We start from the raw sequence: 18609 nt of genomic DNA on the forward strand, positions 1-18609 counted from the left end.
ATTTATATAAAACATTGAGATACCGTACTTAAATGTAATGTTGAATATGATACAATCGCTATACATTTGGTAAAAACGTACACATTTAAGATGGCTGTAAAATATTGTAGGCACGGTGGTGGTGTTTTATGAAGAGTTACCAGCTGTTTACTACCATGACTACATATTTTTAAGATTTGTACATAGTAAATAATTATAAGAAAAATAAGTTTGAAAATGACTGGAGTAATGCGGTTGGCTTTTATTATTTGTACATAGTTGGTATAAAAAGATACATTTTAAGTACATAGAAAAGTTCAGGATCATAATATGTAAGGTTAGATGGGGTATTAGAATACTGTATATACTTTTAGTTGTAATTTTAATTAACTGATGGCAGAGATGTACTGTTGGCTGAAATAGGATGATTTAGACTAAATTTTGCCTCCTCCAGAATCCCCCCTGACCACTTGGATTTGATCTACAATTTTGCGGCAAAAACAACAATAAACAAATCGTAAATTATTGTCATTATTCTTTAATTTGATTTTGAGTGTTAAGTTGTTTCTTTAAATAATTATATATATTTGCATCTTGTTTTACAGGTATAAATATTCATAAATTCTAAATTAGTGTAAAATTAGGAGGACACTAAATATATAAAAACAATCATTTAAAAAGGAAAGATGTCCTCATGGTTGAGAAGCGGTCTTGCATATTTTGGTGTCAATGTTTTTTCTTAGTAGTTTTAATTTTGACAGCGCAATGTCTTGGAAACAATAAGGGTTATCAATTGTTATTCTGACTGGTAGAGTATATGGTACGGTCTATTGTAATTTTTTTTAACTTGCAACTGGTTTGAAGTACATGTACATACATTTTGTTGGCACTTGTTATCTTAACATTGCTGATATTAAAGAAATAGATTTAGGGAATTAATGTAAAATATTGAGATACCGTACTTAAATGTAATGTTGAATATGATACAATCGCTATACATTTGGTAAAAATGTACAAATTTTAGATGGCTGTAAAATGTTTTAGGCACGGTCATGACGGTGGTGGGGTTTATGAAGAGTTACCAGCTGTTTACTACATATTTTTAAGATTTGCAGAAAGTAAATAATTATGGGAAAAAGAAGTTTTAAAATGACTTAAGTACGTAGGTTGGCTCTTATTATTTGTACATAGTTGGTATGAAAAAAGAGACATTTTAGGTACATAGAAAAGTTCAGGATCATAATATATAAGGTTCGATGAAGTATTAGAATAAATTTAGTTGAAATTTTAATTTACAGATGGCAGAGATGTAGTACTGTTGGCTGAAATAGGAGGATTTAGACTGCATTTTGCCCCCTCCAAAATCCTCCCCTGACAACTGTTTGGATTTGATCTAAAATTTGGTGGCATAAACAACAATACACAAATCCTAAATTGCTAATCAGCTTTATTGTCATTATTATTTAATATGATTTGGGGCACAGTTTTTGGACTGTACTGAAAATGCTGAATATAAACAGTAGGTACGCTAAGTTACACTGGTTAATGAATATTTAAATAGGACAGTAACTTGGTTCACCGCAAGTTCGGTTGTGACGTCAACCTTTTCGCAGTTGCGGGGCAAACGTGGTGACAAACCGCCTTTGTACGTCTGCGTGTATGCGATATACTCACGCGATTCGATAATACAACAGCGAAATATGCAAAACGTTTATACAGAAATTGAGGTGAACAAAGGTTTTGTTGTTTTCGTAACTTATTATGTACTTCATGGTACACTCTAGAAACGATGTGCTCATCAATACGCACCTTTCTCTACCGGATGTTGAATTGTACCGAAATTCCTTCCCACAATATCATACACGTATTGCATAACAAAAAGGTGATGGATTAACCTCTGAACTGTATCTATTCATATGCGATATGTCTATTACCTTGTGGGAATGAATTGAGGTAAAAATCGACACACACGTAGAGAAACCCGAAAGGTGCGTATTGTACGCCGCGCGTATATGATGTTTGAAAGTGCGATCCTCACAGACCTTATTCTGCCAAATCACAGGTCAAACGTTCACTCATTAGTTTTGCAGTGCATCATGTTTCGTTTTTGTACTTGCTTGCGAATTTACTGCTTTAACATTGGCTGGGTACTTGCTTGCGAATTTACTGCTTTAGCATTGGCTGGGTACTTGCTTGCGAATTTACTGCTTTAGCATTGGCTGGGTACTTACTTGCGAGTTTACTACTTTAGCATTGGCTGTGTACTTGCTTGCGAATTACTACATTAGCATTGGCTGGGTACTTGCTTGCGAATTACTACTTTAGCATTGGCTGGGTACTTGCGAATTTACTGCTTTAGCATTGGCTGGGTACTAGCGAATTTACTGCTTTAGCATTGGCTGGGTACTTGCTTGCGAGTTTACTACTTTAGCATTGGCTGTGTACTTGCTTGCGAATTACTACATTAGCATTGGCTGGGTACTTGCTTGCGAATTACTACTTTAGCATTGGCTGGGTACTTGCTTGCGAATTACTACTTTAGCATTGGCTGGGTACTTGTTTACGAATACTGCTTTTAAATAACATAATTTTGGCTGGATACTAGCTTGCAATTACTTCTTCAGCATTGACTGGGTACTTGCTTGCGAATTACTGTTTTAGCATTGACTGGGTACTTGCTTGCGAATTACTGTTTTAGCATTGACTGGGTACTTGCTTGCGAATTACTGTTTTAGCATTGACTGGGTACTTGCTTGCGAATTACTGTTTTAGCATTGACTGGGTACTTGCTTGCGAATTACTGTTTTAGCATTGACTGGGTACTTGCTTGTGAATACTGTTTTAGCATTGACTGGGTACTAGCGAATTGCTTTAGCAATGGATACGGTTTAAAAGTGAAATTATTATAATTATCAGGTTCGCTCTAACAGGTAATAAATTATTTGAATACAAACATCATTAATTATGTATTAAAAGTAATGAAATGCAATTCTAGTTTCATTTTGCTGTATTTTAGTTGTCTCAAATTATTCCTGCAATTCTTGTCATTATCCCGCCCCTCCCGTTTTCCCTACATGTTTCAGAAAGTCCTAAAAAGGTTTTTGACACAATTGTTTGGACAACAGAGCCAAAAATAACAAGTAAAATAATTTCCTTAATATTTTTCTAAACTAGATATAAATATCTAAGAACCCATTTTTGATTTTTTGAATTTTGACCAACTTCACCAAAAATGTTTGAAATTTGGGTGAAATCTTGTTTTTTTATGATTTATTTTACCAATTGTAGCATTTTACAACCGTTTTTGGTGAACATTTTTTCAAGTTGGTCAAAAAAGTGAGCTTATTGTGAGGTTATTTTTAGTATCTTTCTCTAAAATGTTTAATAGTTTCTCCATTTTTACAAAATATTACGTCAGATATGAATTCGTTTAATGTGTGCCATTCTTAATATACTTTTATATACTTTAGACCAACAATTTAGCAGTTATGATTTACAAAATGAGGTAATAATTTCCCTTTAATTTGACACAAATTTCCTTTATTGTTATTAGTATCAACATTGTCTGTGTTTACTTGTCCATTTTATCCTTTCTGAATGATTGCGCGCGTGAACTCTGTGGGAACATAACATGATACAAACACAAAACAATACAAACAAAACACAATAAGTTATTGAATCGAGGTGAACACGCAATTTTTCCTGGTAATTTGTTGGCGCAATACTATTATACAGGGAGCACAAATAATAAGGTAGCATTTTTTATATTCAATGTTTATAATTTTTATTCATTTCAGCAAACAAATTAAGAAAATCAACAACAAATCACAAAAAGGCAGCAAGAATTAGAAATATTAGTAATACAAAGTTATGCAGTCACACTACCCAAACATTTTAAGTTACATAATAAAATAACCATATCAGTCCCGAAATAAATAATCATGAATCATGACCATGGATCATGACCTTAGGGCCTATAGCCACAGAACAGTCAATTTCGAAAATCAAGGTAGCCATAATGAACTCAAGGCTGGTTTCTTTAACTTGAGTCCTTGTTCCTTGTAAATGATTCAAAATAAAGGAAACTGATGAAAAAATCAACAGTGACCAGTACACTATATTTGCAGTTGCTACTTTATCCTTTACACACAAAAAACGTTTATATTTTCTAAAAAAAGTTTTACTGCTTCGGACACATTGTTTGGGTGTAAAAGGTATGGCATTACCCTTTATTTCTTTATTTAAAAAAAATAACTACAATAAATCTAGAATGTCGACGCCTTTGTTGTCGGGAACAGATCGTTATTCGGAAGGACAGTTATTCCGAAGGGTGGTTATGCCGAAGGTTCATTACTACGAAGGGTCATTACTCCGAATTTACATAAAGATTCGTTATTTCGAAGGATCAATACCGGTACTCCAAAGCCTTGTTACTCCGAAGGGTCATTATTCGGAAATTCGGAGTAATGGCCCTTCGGATTCACGAGTCTTGTAAATTTGGAGTAACAACCACTTGGAGTAATGAACCTTCGGAGTAATGATCTTTCGAAATAACGACCCTTCGGAATAACGACCATTCGGGATAACGGTCCTTCGAAAGAGCGACGCATAGCCTTTGTTGTTAACCCCGTAGTTTAGTGGGTAGCTTCGTCTGTTCGTCTGAGCAAGCAATAATGTCAGGTGCGATACATGTATAGTCCGACAATAAAGTCAGAAAAAAATCGCTACTCAGATAAATATAAAAGGGGTCACTATTCCAAAAGTTCGCGTTTTAAACTTTTAACTTCGATCTTTTTGCTTATAACTCCGGAACGACAAGGCACAGTTATGTCAAACTATACATTTTCTAAATCCTTATGATCAAAGAAACATTTTGGTATGAAATAAAAAAACAATTCGACAGTTTTGAATTTGACTCCTGTATAAACTTTGACCTTGAATATCTTGAATTGCCCAGAGGTGGCACTTCTACACCTCTATAATCACATTTGTACCACCTAGAATTATAATCCGCGAAGAAAAACACCTTAAGGTTATTAATTATTTTAAACTGTTGTGATTTGGTAGTTCACAGCATCTTACGAATGGTAGTGAGCTTTGGCAAAAATTTCATTGCTCAATTCATAGCGAGCGTGTAGAAGAATTAAAATATCACAGATATACTTTTATAGGTGTTGCAGTTCTTGAGTTACGTTGTAAAGAGGGCTGAAACAACAACACATTTGTAAAACGTACATAACTCATTAACAACCATAAATTAAGCAAGTTTGCAAAGTATACGATTTGCAGAATGAACTTTTGCAAAACATCAAGGTGTTATTTTTCAATAATATATTGATCTCGATAATTAAAATTGATTTTTAGGTTTGCTTCGACCAACAATACCTCGTCTACCCTTAACTGGCAAAACCATATAACCTGATTACTTTAATATGGACACAACGATCAATAAACTGCGTGTCTTTATTTACCTCCTGAAGTAATGAGCTATCACTAACATAGAACACAAACTCACAAAATATACAGTTTATAATCACTCGGCACAAGCTTGTTTTATTGTAATTGGTATCAACATTGTGCGTTCTTGTCCATTATTCTTTCCTGATGATTGAACGCGTGAACGCTGTGGGAATATGACCTAAGAAACACACAAAACCAAGAATTATATACAAACAAAACAGGGAAAGTTATTAAACCGTGATGAACACGCAATTTTACCAGGGGTGTCCCTATTTTGCTCACGCAATAATATACAGGGAGCACAAAAATTAAGATACCTGTTCATGAATATGAATCATGACATCGTACAGCCAAAGGAGAGTCGATTTCGAAAATCAAGGTATTTAGAGAATAAACGATAGGAATTTTTATTTTGACTATACTCTACCTCTTAGTCAGTTAAATATTATTTTAATAACTGTAAACTATTTTTTTTAAAGCAAAAATTAAGTTACCGTCATAAAAACTCCCCTTTTCCTAAAATGAACGAAACTTGTTTACAACTTCACATCTTTTGTTGCGCGTACTGCTAACGCGTGCGATAGCCTGATAGACGACACCCAAAATCATGCGATTGTCCAATCAGATTATGTGTCTACGTAATAGACCACTCCCATTGACTAAGAATAAACTATAATGACTGCAAGGACTAGGGGCGTAGTCAGCTTTCTTGGTCAGGGTGGCAAAATTAAATTTCGAGGGCACAGACGAAAAAAAAGGTTTTTTAGAGAGACTGTACATGTCTTGGAGCTTCCAAAGAGGCTTTACTGGAACGATGTGCGCGCGTAGTGCGCAAAAAAATTGTATTTTACACTATTATTGCCCATGGTTGTGATGAAAGGGGATTTGTTGTGACAATCTGCGCGCAAAATTTTTGTATTTTACACTATTTTGGCCCATATGATCTACTTAAAATTTGGTGGAAAAGGGCTCCTTGCCCTTTTTATTTTCCTTTGCCCTCGAAATTTTCTCTTCATTTTTTTTTTATCAGAGGGGCACTTTTTTCTTTCATATTTTGTCAGGGATGACATTCTGCCCCCTGCCCCCTGCTGGCTACGCTACTGGCAAGGACCTATACAGTGTGGGCCAAAAACAACTTTACCCAATTTAAAAGGTTCATATCTCAAAATTGAAAAGTCTGCTTCAAATTATTTTTACATGTTCGTAAAGAACATTTTCTTAAGAGTATTTGGTGAAAAAACTATCCAATAATGTATTAAATTAAAAACGTGACGTTAGTTTTAAATCAAAGGGTCAAAATTAACTTTGTCCACGCGAAGACCTACTAGTTGCAATAGCGAGTTCGATAGAGAATGAGAACCACTCAGTATTCTGCACAAATTTATTCAGCAGTTTTATATAACACAATGAAATAATCAAACATAAACAATTTAAATGTCAAGCTACGATATTTCGTCATGATATGCAGCTTTCTTGCTGCAAAGATATAAAAACAATTATCTTCAAATATGCGCAAAGCAAATTATTGTAACCTCAGACCTCATTTTTGTCATTTTTTGTCAAGTTAATGTTATCTACAAGAAAGTTACTGCACTTATTGCGTTCGTGGTATGTTTGACAAGCTGTTACCTCGACAACTGACTCTGGGGTAGTGGGGTTAGCTGCAAGTTCCCTTTGTACCGCTGCAATATAATATTTGCAGCTGAACGGCCAGTTCTTGGACGTCCGCTCCGTGCTTTGCATCTATTCATCACACTTCCGAGGTTGTGAAACTTGTTCGTAAGTAGAGTTATGGTAGGTTTAGGCGAGACTCTTACCATGTTCGGGAAACGAATCCGAATTTGACGCTGCACTTCCAAAAAGCATTCTGTTCTAGTATACTTCTACCATAAAAGTCCTCTCTTGTGTTGTGAATTGCCTTATCTTTACACCTTGCAAACCTATTTAGAAATAAGCCACGCAGGCACAAAATGCACGAAGACCTATTTAAAATTTAAAAATTGCGCCAGATGAAACCTTTGTAATTGTATCATTATTATGCTAATTGTTGGTCAATGACAGGAGTGAAGTTCGAGTACATGACAAGTAAATGGGGATTAAAATCGATTGTATTTCTTTCATGCATGTAAAACAATCATCACTTTTCAAAGACAAGCCAAACATGTTTACTAGTTACATGTATGCCTAACGCATATGTATGCCTTACTCTTGGCAATCGGACAAATCCCATTGAATTACGTGTGGACAAAGTGATTTTTGACCCTTGGACGCAAAACTATCACCATTTTGTTAATTTAGCTCCTTTTGCTTTCATTTCTTCATCACATACTTTAAGAAAGATATACATTTAGAATATGTAACAATATCATGAATAGCTTTTCTACAATTTGAGCAACCACCCTCTGAAACTGGGTAAAGTATAGCCACAGAAGAGTAAATTTCGAAAATCAAGGTAACCATAATGACCACAAGGAAGCTTTCATTAATTTGAGTCCTCGTTCGTTGAAAATGGTTCAAAATTAAGGAAACTGTTATGAAAGCATCAACAGTGACCCACTCGCTTTAAAGCGCATTATTTTTGCGGTAAAAATAGAAAGAAGGGTTGCTGCCTTATCTTTATACACCCAAATAAGGTTTAAATAATGGGTTCCGTTGCGCCCATTGTTTACATTTTACTGCCTCGGACACATCATTTGGGTGTAAAGGATATGGCATTACCCTTTGTTTCTTTATTAATCATACACTACAAACAATCTAGAATATCGACGCATTTGATGCCCGAAACAGATCTTTATTCCGAAGGACCGTTATTGCGAAGGGTCGGTCTCCGAAGATTTATTACTCTGAAGGATCAGTAATCCGAATTTACAACAAGATTCGTTTTTCCGAAGGGTCCGAATACTCCTAACGTTTGTTACACAAGAGGGTCATACGGCCCTTCGGAGTAACAAGCCTTGGAGTAATGAACCTTCGGAGTAATGATCTTTCGGAATAACGAACCTTCGGAATAACGAGGCGTAACCTTTGTTGTCACCCCGATAACACGATGCAAGTGTTAATTATTATGCTTCATTCAATTGATTACATCACCAATGTATGATAGAAATTGTCATCGCTACCTAACATACATAGCACCGATATGTTATAGGACCACATTAGATACTGAAGTTGATTGTCCACTTTTACGTAAACTTGCCGCAACTTAAGAAGCATAAAACCAGTCTCTGATATGGTATCAACATCGCCTCATAACTAGACGCAGGACATTTATTATATGAGGGTGTTGCAACAATAACACCCTCTGTAGGATGCGTTACAAGAATTATGTTAGTGGGACAAGAGCTAAAAAAGCGACTATTGTTCCCAGAATGGTCAATCCGGAAAGCACATTAGCTGAAGCAGCCGACTTTATTTCATCATACGGGATTCCGCTACAATTTTTGTTAGTGGCGTCTGGAATCGGCTCACATGTAGCAGTCCCGTTTATCTCGCTAATTTCATGCTGAAAATAAGCCTTGATACCGTCAGTAAACTCATGTGGGTTGGTTGGTAATCCGAACATTATAGGTCAAAGTGAAGCTGGTTTCGTTCAAATTGGCGTCGTTGTCAGGACAATGACAAACGATATCTTCACCGCGGGTCCTGGTTGTATTATCGTTAAATTTTACCTCAAAATCCGAACAATCGGGTAAAGGATTTGCACGACCTTGTATCGTTACGCGATATTCGTAATAGTCAGAGGACTCTGTCGGTCTCCACAAGGTACAGTCTGCAGCAACATCTCTTGGAGGGAATTTCACTCTCACTACCACAGGACTTGAGGAGAGAGTTTGCCCAGTTCTGTTTATTGTCGAGCATATTAGTTCCTCCTGATTCATTTGGTAAGTAGTCGTAATACTTGTGCCGTAATACCTTCGAGACCCTACATTAAGCTCATTGGTTGAAAGTGGTAGGCTACCAAGCTTGATAGTCGTGTTGGTATCATTGATGTCAACGACACATTGAGTCCTTAGAATCTGTCCGCTATTGAATTCACAATTTGGTGGACAATATTTTTGACTAAAATATGGGGTCGTGTTTGACAGTGTTAATAAAGAGTAAATTGAATACAATCTGAGTAAATGTCTTACACACAATTCACCATGTCCAAGATTAAGTAAAGCCTTCGACATCATACTGGTCATTTGTCCCATTTTAGAAACTCTAGCAGCAACAACAAAGACTCACACAAATCAAAATGTCATTCGATAGAATTCAATCGAGCAGACATTGACCATTATTAGCATATATAATTGTTATGAAGTGGCTTACATTATACCAAAGCACAAGTCACTGAGTGTTCATGTTTTGTCAACATTTGACCCGATTCTTCACCGCGCCTCCTGGTCACATGAAGAAAGCTAAAACTGAAGTTCCATGGTGAGCGGCTTCAGGAAATATCAGTCCAAACTGAATACACGTTAATGTCTGCCAATTACGCCTGAGTACCTCGCAGTTTGTGAAGCCCAGTTCTGCCGTGTTCAAAGCAACTCTCTTCTAGGCTACAGAATGGAACAATATGACACGAGTAAATCATAAATTAATATTCTGAACCCTATCATGCATGGCAGAAATTAACTATACATACAAACTTATTTTCACATGCCGGCATCCAAATCATTATTTTGAATTGGAGCCAAATCGACTGTACCGATTTTCACATGTGATTGATGAAAAATAATACCGGTATTTAATTTACCAGCAGATATACAAGTTGAATAAGCATATCATATTAAAAAAGTCAGCATTTTAACGAGTTTTATGAGTCATCCCTTCAAAGTACTATTATCTAGTTTTATCCGGTTTTAAGTAGTTTTATTCTCTATACAATGCAATGGGAAGGGATGGAATGTTGCCTATATGGGTGGAAGCGGAGTCTTTATACCTGTTTTGTGTTTAAATTTAAATAAAAACAGACTTAACCCCCCCATTGAATTGACCTTTTGCATATTTCATCTTCTAACTCTTGAACCAATCATCCTAGAGATATGCAACCATTGACTTCTATGCTCCTTATGATTAGAGGAAGAATTTGAGGTGTTGCACACAGTGGCGTAGCGTGGGTCATCATTTGTTTGTTGTTGTTGTGTTGTTATTGTTTTTTTTGGGGGGGGGGGGGGGTACCGACCATGATGGGGGAGGGACCGGGTCTGATTGGAGGGGGCACAAGCCATTTTTGGGCAATTTTCCTATGGGATTTTCTAAATTTTCAGATCGATTGGGGGCGCAGAGGCCCCCCGTGTCCCTATTACGCTACTGCACTGATCGGTCCATGTTGATTAGTCAATAACGTAACTAGGCCGCCATCTTAGATTTTACCCCTTAACCCCATCAAAAAAACTGCAGCATGGATCATTTTATTTATTGGACCGTGCAGAAAACAAAATGGACATGAAAATCTCACGGGAGGCGGTTTTAAAAGTGGACTACGGGGGAGGGGGTGCTACGGGCCTATCATAATTTACACCCACCTTTTATCATGCTTATCGTCGAAAAAGAAACTTTCTACAGGTAATCTAACGGATATTTATGCAGCAGAGGAAATGGCTGGAACGAACAGGGAATTTCCCATCAGCGAACTAAACCAAAAGTGAATTCTGTAAGTACAACAATAAATAAGTTGTTATTATTATTACGGTAAGTACAAGCCTGTTACAAAAACAAGATTTACAATGGCGTTAAAATGTTTAAGATATGGTATTGAAAATAAGTAATGTAATGGCTATACCCACGGAGTCCTCAAAGTGACACATAAGAACCCGTGATGGCATACGTTGGCGAAGTTACGTAATAAATCAGATTAACTACCATAGCAATATGTGAAAACAATTTTGAATATTCCGCGCCGCACTACAAGCAGGTTGCACTCATCACCTGTGTATGTCTATAATCATAGATTGAATACAATTCCTGTCTTTTCAAAGATACTTATCTTACAGGTGCAAGTGATCAACATGATATGGTTCAATGCAGAGGTATCGCGTGAACGTATCAGTGCAGGGCGGTATATTCAAAAATTGTTTTCAACTATAATTGCTATGGTAGTTAATCCGATTATTACGTAACTTCGCCAGCGTATACGGTGGTACTAACATACAGGCTGTATGAAAATGATTGGTTCCATCAATTTTGATGTTTATTAAAAAACCTGCCTCTTCCAAATACAACATTGGATATACTCTTGAAATATCCAGAATGCATAATCTATGACTTATGTAATTAATTGACACATTATTTGAATCTTATGATCTTTTGATGTGCAGTTATTTGATGGCATGTAGAATTGTATTCATTTTAAAGCAAAGTTGAACACTGATGGCGCCATTTATCTTAAATCTCGGTTACAAAGGGTAGACTCTAGTATAATGACATTAAAACATCAAATGAGTAACATATAGCACGGAATTTTTCAAAATATATGTAAATATCACCCTCAATTTGCACACAAATAATTATACAGTTTATAGAATAAAAATTACCACAAAAAAAAAATGAAATTTTATAAAGAAAAGAAAATCCAAGTTAAAAACAGATATACAATAATTATTATGTATATCAGTGTCATAGCTCTTGGTATTGTAAAGGTCTAGAATTGAAAATTATGTAATGTTTTGTTAGAAACGTTAATAAACGATCACGCAAACAACCGTGTGACAGACTCATCCATTATCAATAAAATCTGGTGGGTATATACCATTATTATTTTGATGCAGCTTGTACAACAAAGGCAATTAAGCCTTAAAAAAAAATTAAAGCTAAATATAGAAAGAGACTTTGATTTCTCTTTGTTCATGGTACATTTAATTTGTACCAACACACGTGGTAAGCAAAACGATATATACAGTCACAATCATGTTGCTATTAATAAATCGACGTAAATTCCCCTGACATTTTAAGGTGGTACTACACCCCTTGATAAATTTGTGACTATTGTTGCATTTTTCTCAAAGATTATAACACACTGGTAACAAAAGTTATGTATATTATAGGGGCAAGAAATCCAGTTACTACACTGTAATTTCAAGGGCTCAAGACAAGCCGTACGTTATTTATGATAAGAAAAGAGATACCGCTAGAATGCACCTCGTTTCTTAACATACGTACGTTAATGAACCACCTGTCTTGAATCACTGAAATTTCAGTGAAGTAATTGGATTCCTTGCCCCTATAATATACATAACTTTTGTTACCAGAGTGTAGTTATTTTACGAGAAAATGCAAAATTAGTCACAAATTTATCAGGGGGTGTAGTACCACCTTAAATGTGTGATACCTATACTGAATACATGTATGCTCATGTAAACAGTACTACTGCCGAAATAGGGACGCAGTTGTCATGAAAACCCCACGGATGAAAACTCCTTGGTAAAATCTATCAGAGCATAATCAAAAAATTTAAAAATATTGTTTCCGTTGACAGTTTCCAAACTACCAGTATTTTAACGTATAATATCATTATGAGAGTGTTTGTAAAATTAGCCCCCAAAACCGAGGACCCCAAAACCTGGTATGTTATGCATAGAAAAGCATTCAAAATGTGGTCCTCAGTTTAGTGGTTCGCGTTTTACCTTGACCCCGTAAATGAGGATATAATATGAAATATAATTCGACTACAAGAACTACAAGAAAATCAGTAAAATTAATAAGCACAAAATCATATCTTTAAACTCACCTATTTAAATGCATGTATATAAATGTAGCTCGGTCAAGCACGACGCAGCTATTTATAGTTATGTATAAAATTGGCCAATACCAATTTGGAGTTCCCCGTGTACACGTAAGTATCAAAGTGTATCAGGTCTGAGTTCTCCGATCATGAACAAACAATACATTTGATGTCTGGTGGTAAACAACAATTCAGTAAATTTGACAGATTTTTAAAGGTCATTATTAAATCGGGCCACCCCCTTTAATATATCAAACCCGTTACATTATCGATGTCATTAAAAATGGCGTTCTTTGACATATGGTACAACAATATTTATGTAGGCCTACAGCCTACTGTTAAGAGGGCTCTTAATGGTAGGCTATATAGTGTGCTACAGAAAATAATCAGCATGAAATTTAATTGAATATTGTCAGAGTAATTGTGATTGTGTCACACAAGTAAATGAGAAACATGTGGTTTTAGACTTAACACGGTTTGGAAATGAGTTTTTCATTTTTTAGCTCCCTATCGGGCAGTCAGAACTCCATATTTGGGAGGGCTCGACAACAATCTTCCCAAAATCGCATTTTAATAGTATTTAGATGACCATAGAGGGAAAGAATTATTTATTAAAGTTTATTTACATCTTCTATGGCGAACATTGATCAAACCGACCACCCGACGGTGCCCCTTCGAAGTTGGAGCTATCACAAGTCAGCTGTTAAGCACAATTTGCCATTGAAATTACACGTCCGAATGCTATGAAATTTTGGAATTCTCTCTTCGGAAAAATAGCTCGATAACACAGCTTTCCCGTGACATTTTTTCACTTCAAATTGTAGTATGTTAAGGATGAATATTATAATTCACATGTGAGCCTCTATGGCTAATATTCGTTGAAGGGTTTTCCCACCAGCTCACTTACTAGTTATTGCCTATACCTACAGTACAGTGAGTGAGCTAGAGGTCAATCACCAATTGGAGCGCTGTGTGTGCACTGAATAGGAAAAACGGACAGTAACTGCATAATGAACTGTTTTGTTTTTTCTCACAAGGTTTAAAACTTGTTGAAACAAATTAGTGCTTAAATAAAGCTTAGTGTTAATAAAAGTCCATTTAAAAGACCTTGGCCACATATTACCCAAACTTAAGGGCTCGGATAGCAACGTTTGCACAGTATTTTTGTGGGCCCTGAGAGCACATCAGACATCGACTTTCATTCTGAATGCGAGGAATGTCCTTCTGATATCAAACAATATTGATTTTTTGAAATGCGCGATATAATACCAATTTTATGGCAAATTATTAAAATTTGATATTTTTTTATATTTAACAGTCCTCGAAGTAAACTTTACAAATTTAATGCTATGTATATTTCATGTGTATGTTAGCTGGAATGAAAAGCCGACGATCAATTGAAAATTTAATCCTTTCTTATTGGTGTTTTTGAAAAAAAAAGAGTCTAATTTCATTACCCTGCTTGAGAACTCCGAGGGAGTTCAAGTTAACAACAATTGCAGTCAAGATTACAAATTTAACAAATTGATCAGTTTAACTATATCATTCCATTTAGACCTAAATCTATGAAGACAACCAGTCTTAACATTTGTCGAGTTCAGGTGCAACACGCGATATTCGCCATTTGTAAAATTTTGCGTTAAGGTCGACACCACCAATACTAACACTCTACTTGAAAACAACCAATTTATTTTTTTGAAACTATGATAAAAACACATATTTTCTTATTATGTTCTTTATATTTGACGAGTTATATTAGGATATCTCAATTCGAGAAAATTGAACCATATATCGCTTGTTGCATTTAAATTTGTTATGTGTTTTATAAATGCCACTATATTCCGTAGGTTGTCCTACTATTTGTGGATGGTAACCATGGCCATGTTTAATTAATTTTGAACAACTAATATAAATCACTCTTACCAATGAAAGAGAATTGGCCCTTATCTTATCTAAAATGAACCGCCAGGCCTTCATTAATTCCAGTGGCGTATCTAGGGTTGGTAGCGCCCGGGGCAAGAAACAAAATTGGCGCCCTTGCCCCTCCCTCCACCCAAGAACATCATAGAAGCGGGCACTGGCGTAGCTATAGGGGTTGTGGCGCCCAGGTCTAAGGAAATATAATGCCCCCTCCAATTCGTGAAACAATTGCGCGCGGAGCGTGCGGAATTTTAAGGCCAAAACCACTAATTAATAATTTTGACTTTCATCGCTTGGAGGGGCGCAGAATCGATGGTCAATTTGGCGCCCCTAAGGGTGGCGCCCGGAGCACGCTGCCCCCCTGCCCCTTAGTTACGCCACTGATTAGTTCATATCATTCATGTTTGTAGAATAATTATTCTTGTTCACGCCCCCATGAATTGCGTATGTATGTTTGGCTAGTAAACTCATTTTTTTGGTAAACCGAGGGCGCCGTTTAAGTATAGCAGTAGCTGCAGAGGGTACTTATTATTTTTTCGAAATCATGTGCATCGAAAAAACCACACAACAAAACAACAACAACAGCAACAACAACAACAAAATGTCAAGATAGGTCTACATGGTACAATATTATAAATATTTTGTAATTATTTTATGGCAAAACACCATAACTTGCAATAGATATATAGTACGCTCCAATTTATTATTAATAAACAAACAAAAACAAAACAAACAAACAAAAATATACAAACAATAACAAAACAAACAAAAACAAAAAAAAACAAAACAACAACAACAACAAAATTTCAAGATAGGTCTACATGGTACAATATTATCAATATTTTGTAATTATTTTATGGCAAATCATCATAACTTGCAATAGATATATAGTACGCTCCAATTTATTATTAATAATCCAACAAAAATGTTAGCTTTAAAGGGATATTTTTCCTATTATTGGCATTTTAATCCACAACGAATGCAATATATCTACCATAGAATGGTAAATATTTACCATAGAATGGTTTACCATGCTATTCGTCGTAGAAGTGATGTAATATATACCGTAATAGGATTAACTACCATAGCAATATAAAACAAGTTTTGAATATATCGCACTTACTTATTCAGTGATTGATATTGCTGACCGGTTACATGTATCCTTGCTACCAGGTCAGTGACCTGACGGTGTTTTTATAATTAAAGATATTTTCCTAATGTTTAAACTAAAATATTGAATGCAGCAATTGATATTACCTATTTTTTTGATATACCGTACTCGAAGTATAATGACGCATAATGTACTTGTGCAAATACATTCGTCAAGATAATCGCACTTGCCATGTAGTTATTGCATTTAACTCCAATATTGCAATAACTCCACGGCGCGTGCGATTATCTTGACTAATGCATTGCACTCAGTTGATTATCCTTATCACAAACTTGACTTTTCTCAAATCCGATTTTCTCTAAAAATCCGACATTTGAAGAAAAAACTGCACATATAGGATCCACTTTCATTTTATACGGCCTACCAATAATGATTTAAATCAATGATAATGGTCACAACATTTGGCAAACTTAATTTTCTCAAAAAAGTAACAATTGTCATATTGAATACAAAATGTGAAAACCTTGACATACCCGATACCGGTTCTAGATTTGTGAATCAATATTCAAATGTTTAAAAACTTTTCTTTAAGGCCTACCACCAATGATTTAAATCAATAATAATGATAAAGAATGAATAAATAAATAAATTCACGAAACAAGAGGGAATAATCCAATGAGAGTCGAAAACATTTCCTTCCATGGATACTGAATACAAGGCAATAGGATTTTGCTGCAAATTTCAAATCTTGGGTTACTCTCATTAAGTGTACCCTGCGACATCGATATTGGGACTATTGCAACAAATGAGGTGTCATAATGCGTAGAAATAAATCCTGCTTCGAATGTATACCCAATTTGGCATTCAATAAACCGTTTTGGAACATGGTCATTCATGAAGGGGGGGGGGGGGTAATTGCTTATTGGTAGGTGTCTGTGGTGTCATATAATAATAAGCTTCGGGTTCACATCGCGGGAGACTACATGGATTTGTGTGCAATAGAGAATAGATTCTGAAAAGAAAGAGGTAACCTACTTTTAATTCAGTTGATTGTGTGGGGCCAAACATAATCACGTATTTCCATCTTCACGTGATAATAACAGTAAATTGGTGTAACCTACTTCAATTCATTTAACTGTGCGGGGAAAAACATAACTATTTCCGTCTTCGAGTGATTTTAACAGTAACCTACTTTTATTTCATATGCATGGAACAAACATCATAGGCCTACATGATACATTCAAAAGTAGTAAAATGAGGTAACCTACCTTTTATTCAGTTGACTGTGCGTGGTCAAACATTTATTCCTACTTCGCGTGATAATAAATTATGTAAACAATATGCAATGGCAAAAATATAATAATGTCATAAACAATGTTTGTGACCCTTCAACACCATTATTTCCTTATGCGGTATTGTTTGTGTATGCCGCTTGAAATCGTTTAGAATAATTATGGGGAAGTTAGTTCGACATAAGATATTAGGTATTTGTAATCAAGTTGAATTTCAGTTTGAAAAACGTTTTTCTGTATCGATCACGTCACATTGAGACAAGTTATGTACATTCAAACATTTTGGTCACAGCATTTTGCAAACGTTTTGAATCTCGTTCTTTGGTCAAAATTTAATCTAAATACCAAGTTTCTGCAAGTGCCCTGGGTATCAAATTTGAGACATTTGTTACTTGGCCCAATTTCGATCTAAGTATCCTGTCACCCATTTTTTTTTTGCTTCTTTTTCAACTTGATTGACAACAACCATTAAGTATTGATTTTAATACTTGTTTTTAAATTATAAAGCCATTTGAAGTCACGTAGATGACCTACACCAATACTCTATGCTTGTATTGCATGTTCTTGACTCACCAACCTAAAGCCTTGGGATTTGTAAAAAAATATGTTCCCACCCAATAACTCCATATTTAATCCAAAGCCATCTCTCACCGAAATGAAATTATTAGATAAGCTTTTAGCTGTTCATTTTTACAAAATTATTGTAAAACCTGATCATTCTGCTAATATCAAAGATTTAATTAGGTATACAAATCTAGAAAATTACTCACATCTTTAGCTTTCGTCATCTTGGATAATGGCTTTCTCAAAAGTGTCTTTGTTCACTGCTTCTCCTGCGGAAACCGACTGTATAGTTAGGGGGAAAAGTTCACTTTGGTGACCACTCTCTGGCTAGTAAGGTTTGACGATTGATTCGACTTCTATGGACCATTTAGAAAAAAAATAGCCACCATGTCCCTCGCGAAAATCCCGGCATTTTTCGCTAGAGGCCAAAATCCAAAATGGCCGCCACCACCATTTTGAAAATTTAAGTTTTGAACCAGAGCACCTATAGTCATGCACAAAGACACTTTTTCGGATATGTCGAGTACAAGGATTCCGATTCTGACATTAGTTTGACATTACGGCATCATTTTCACCCA

This window comes from Amphiura filiformis, chromosome 4, assembly GCF_039555335.1.
Source record: "Amphiura filiformis chromosome 4, Afil_fr2py, whole genome shotgun sequence".
NCBI lineage: Eukaryota > Metazoa > Echinodermata > Ophiuroidea > Amphilepidida > Amphiuridae > Amphiura > Amphiura filiformis.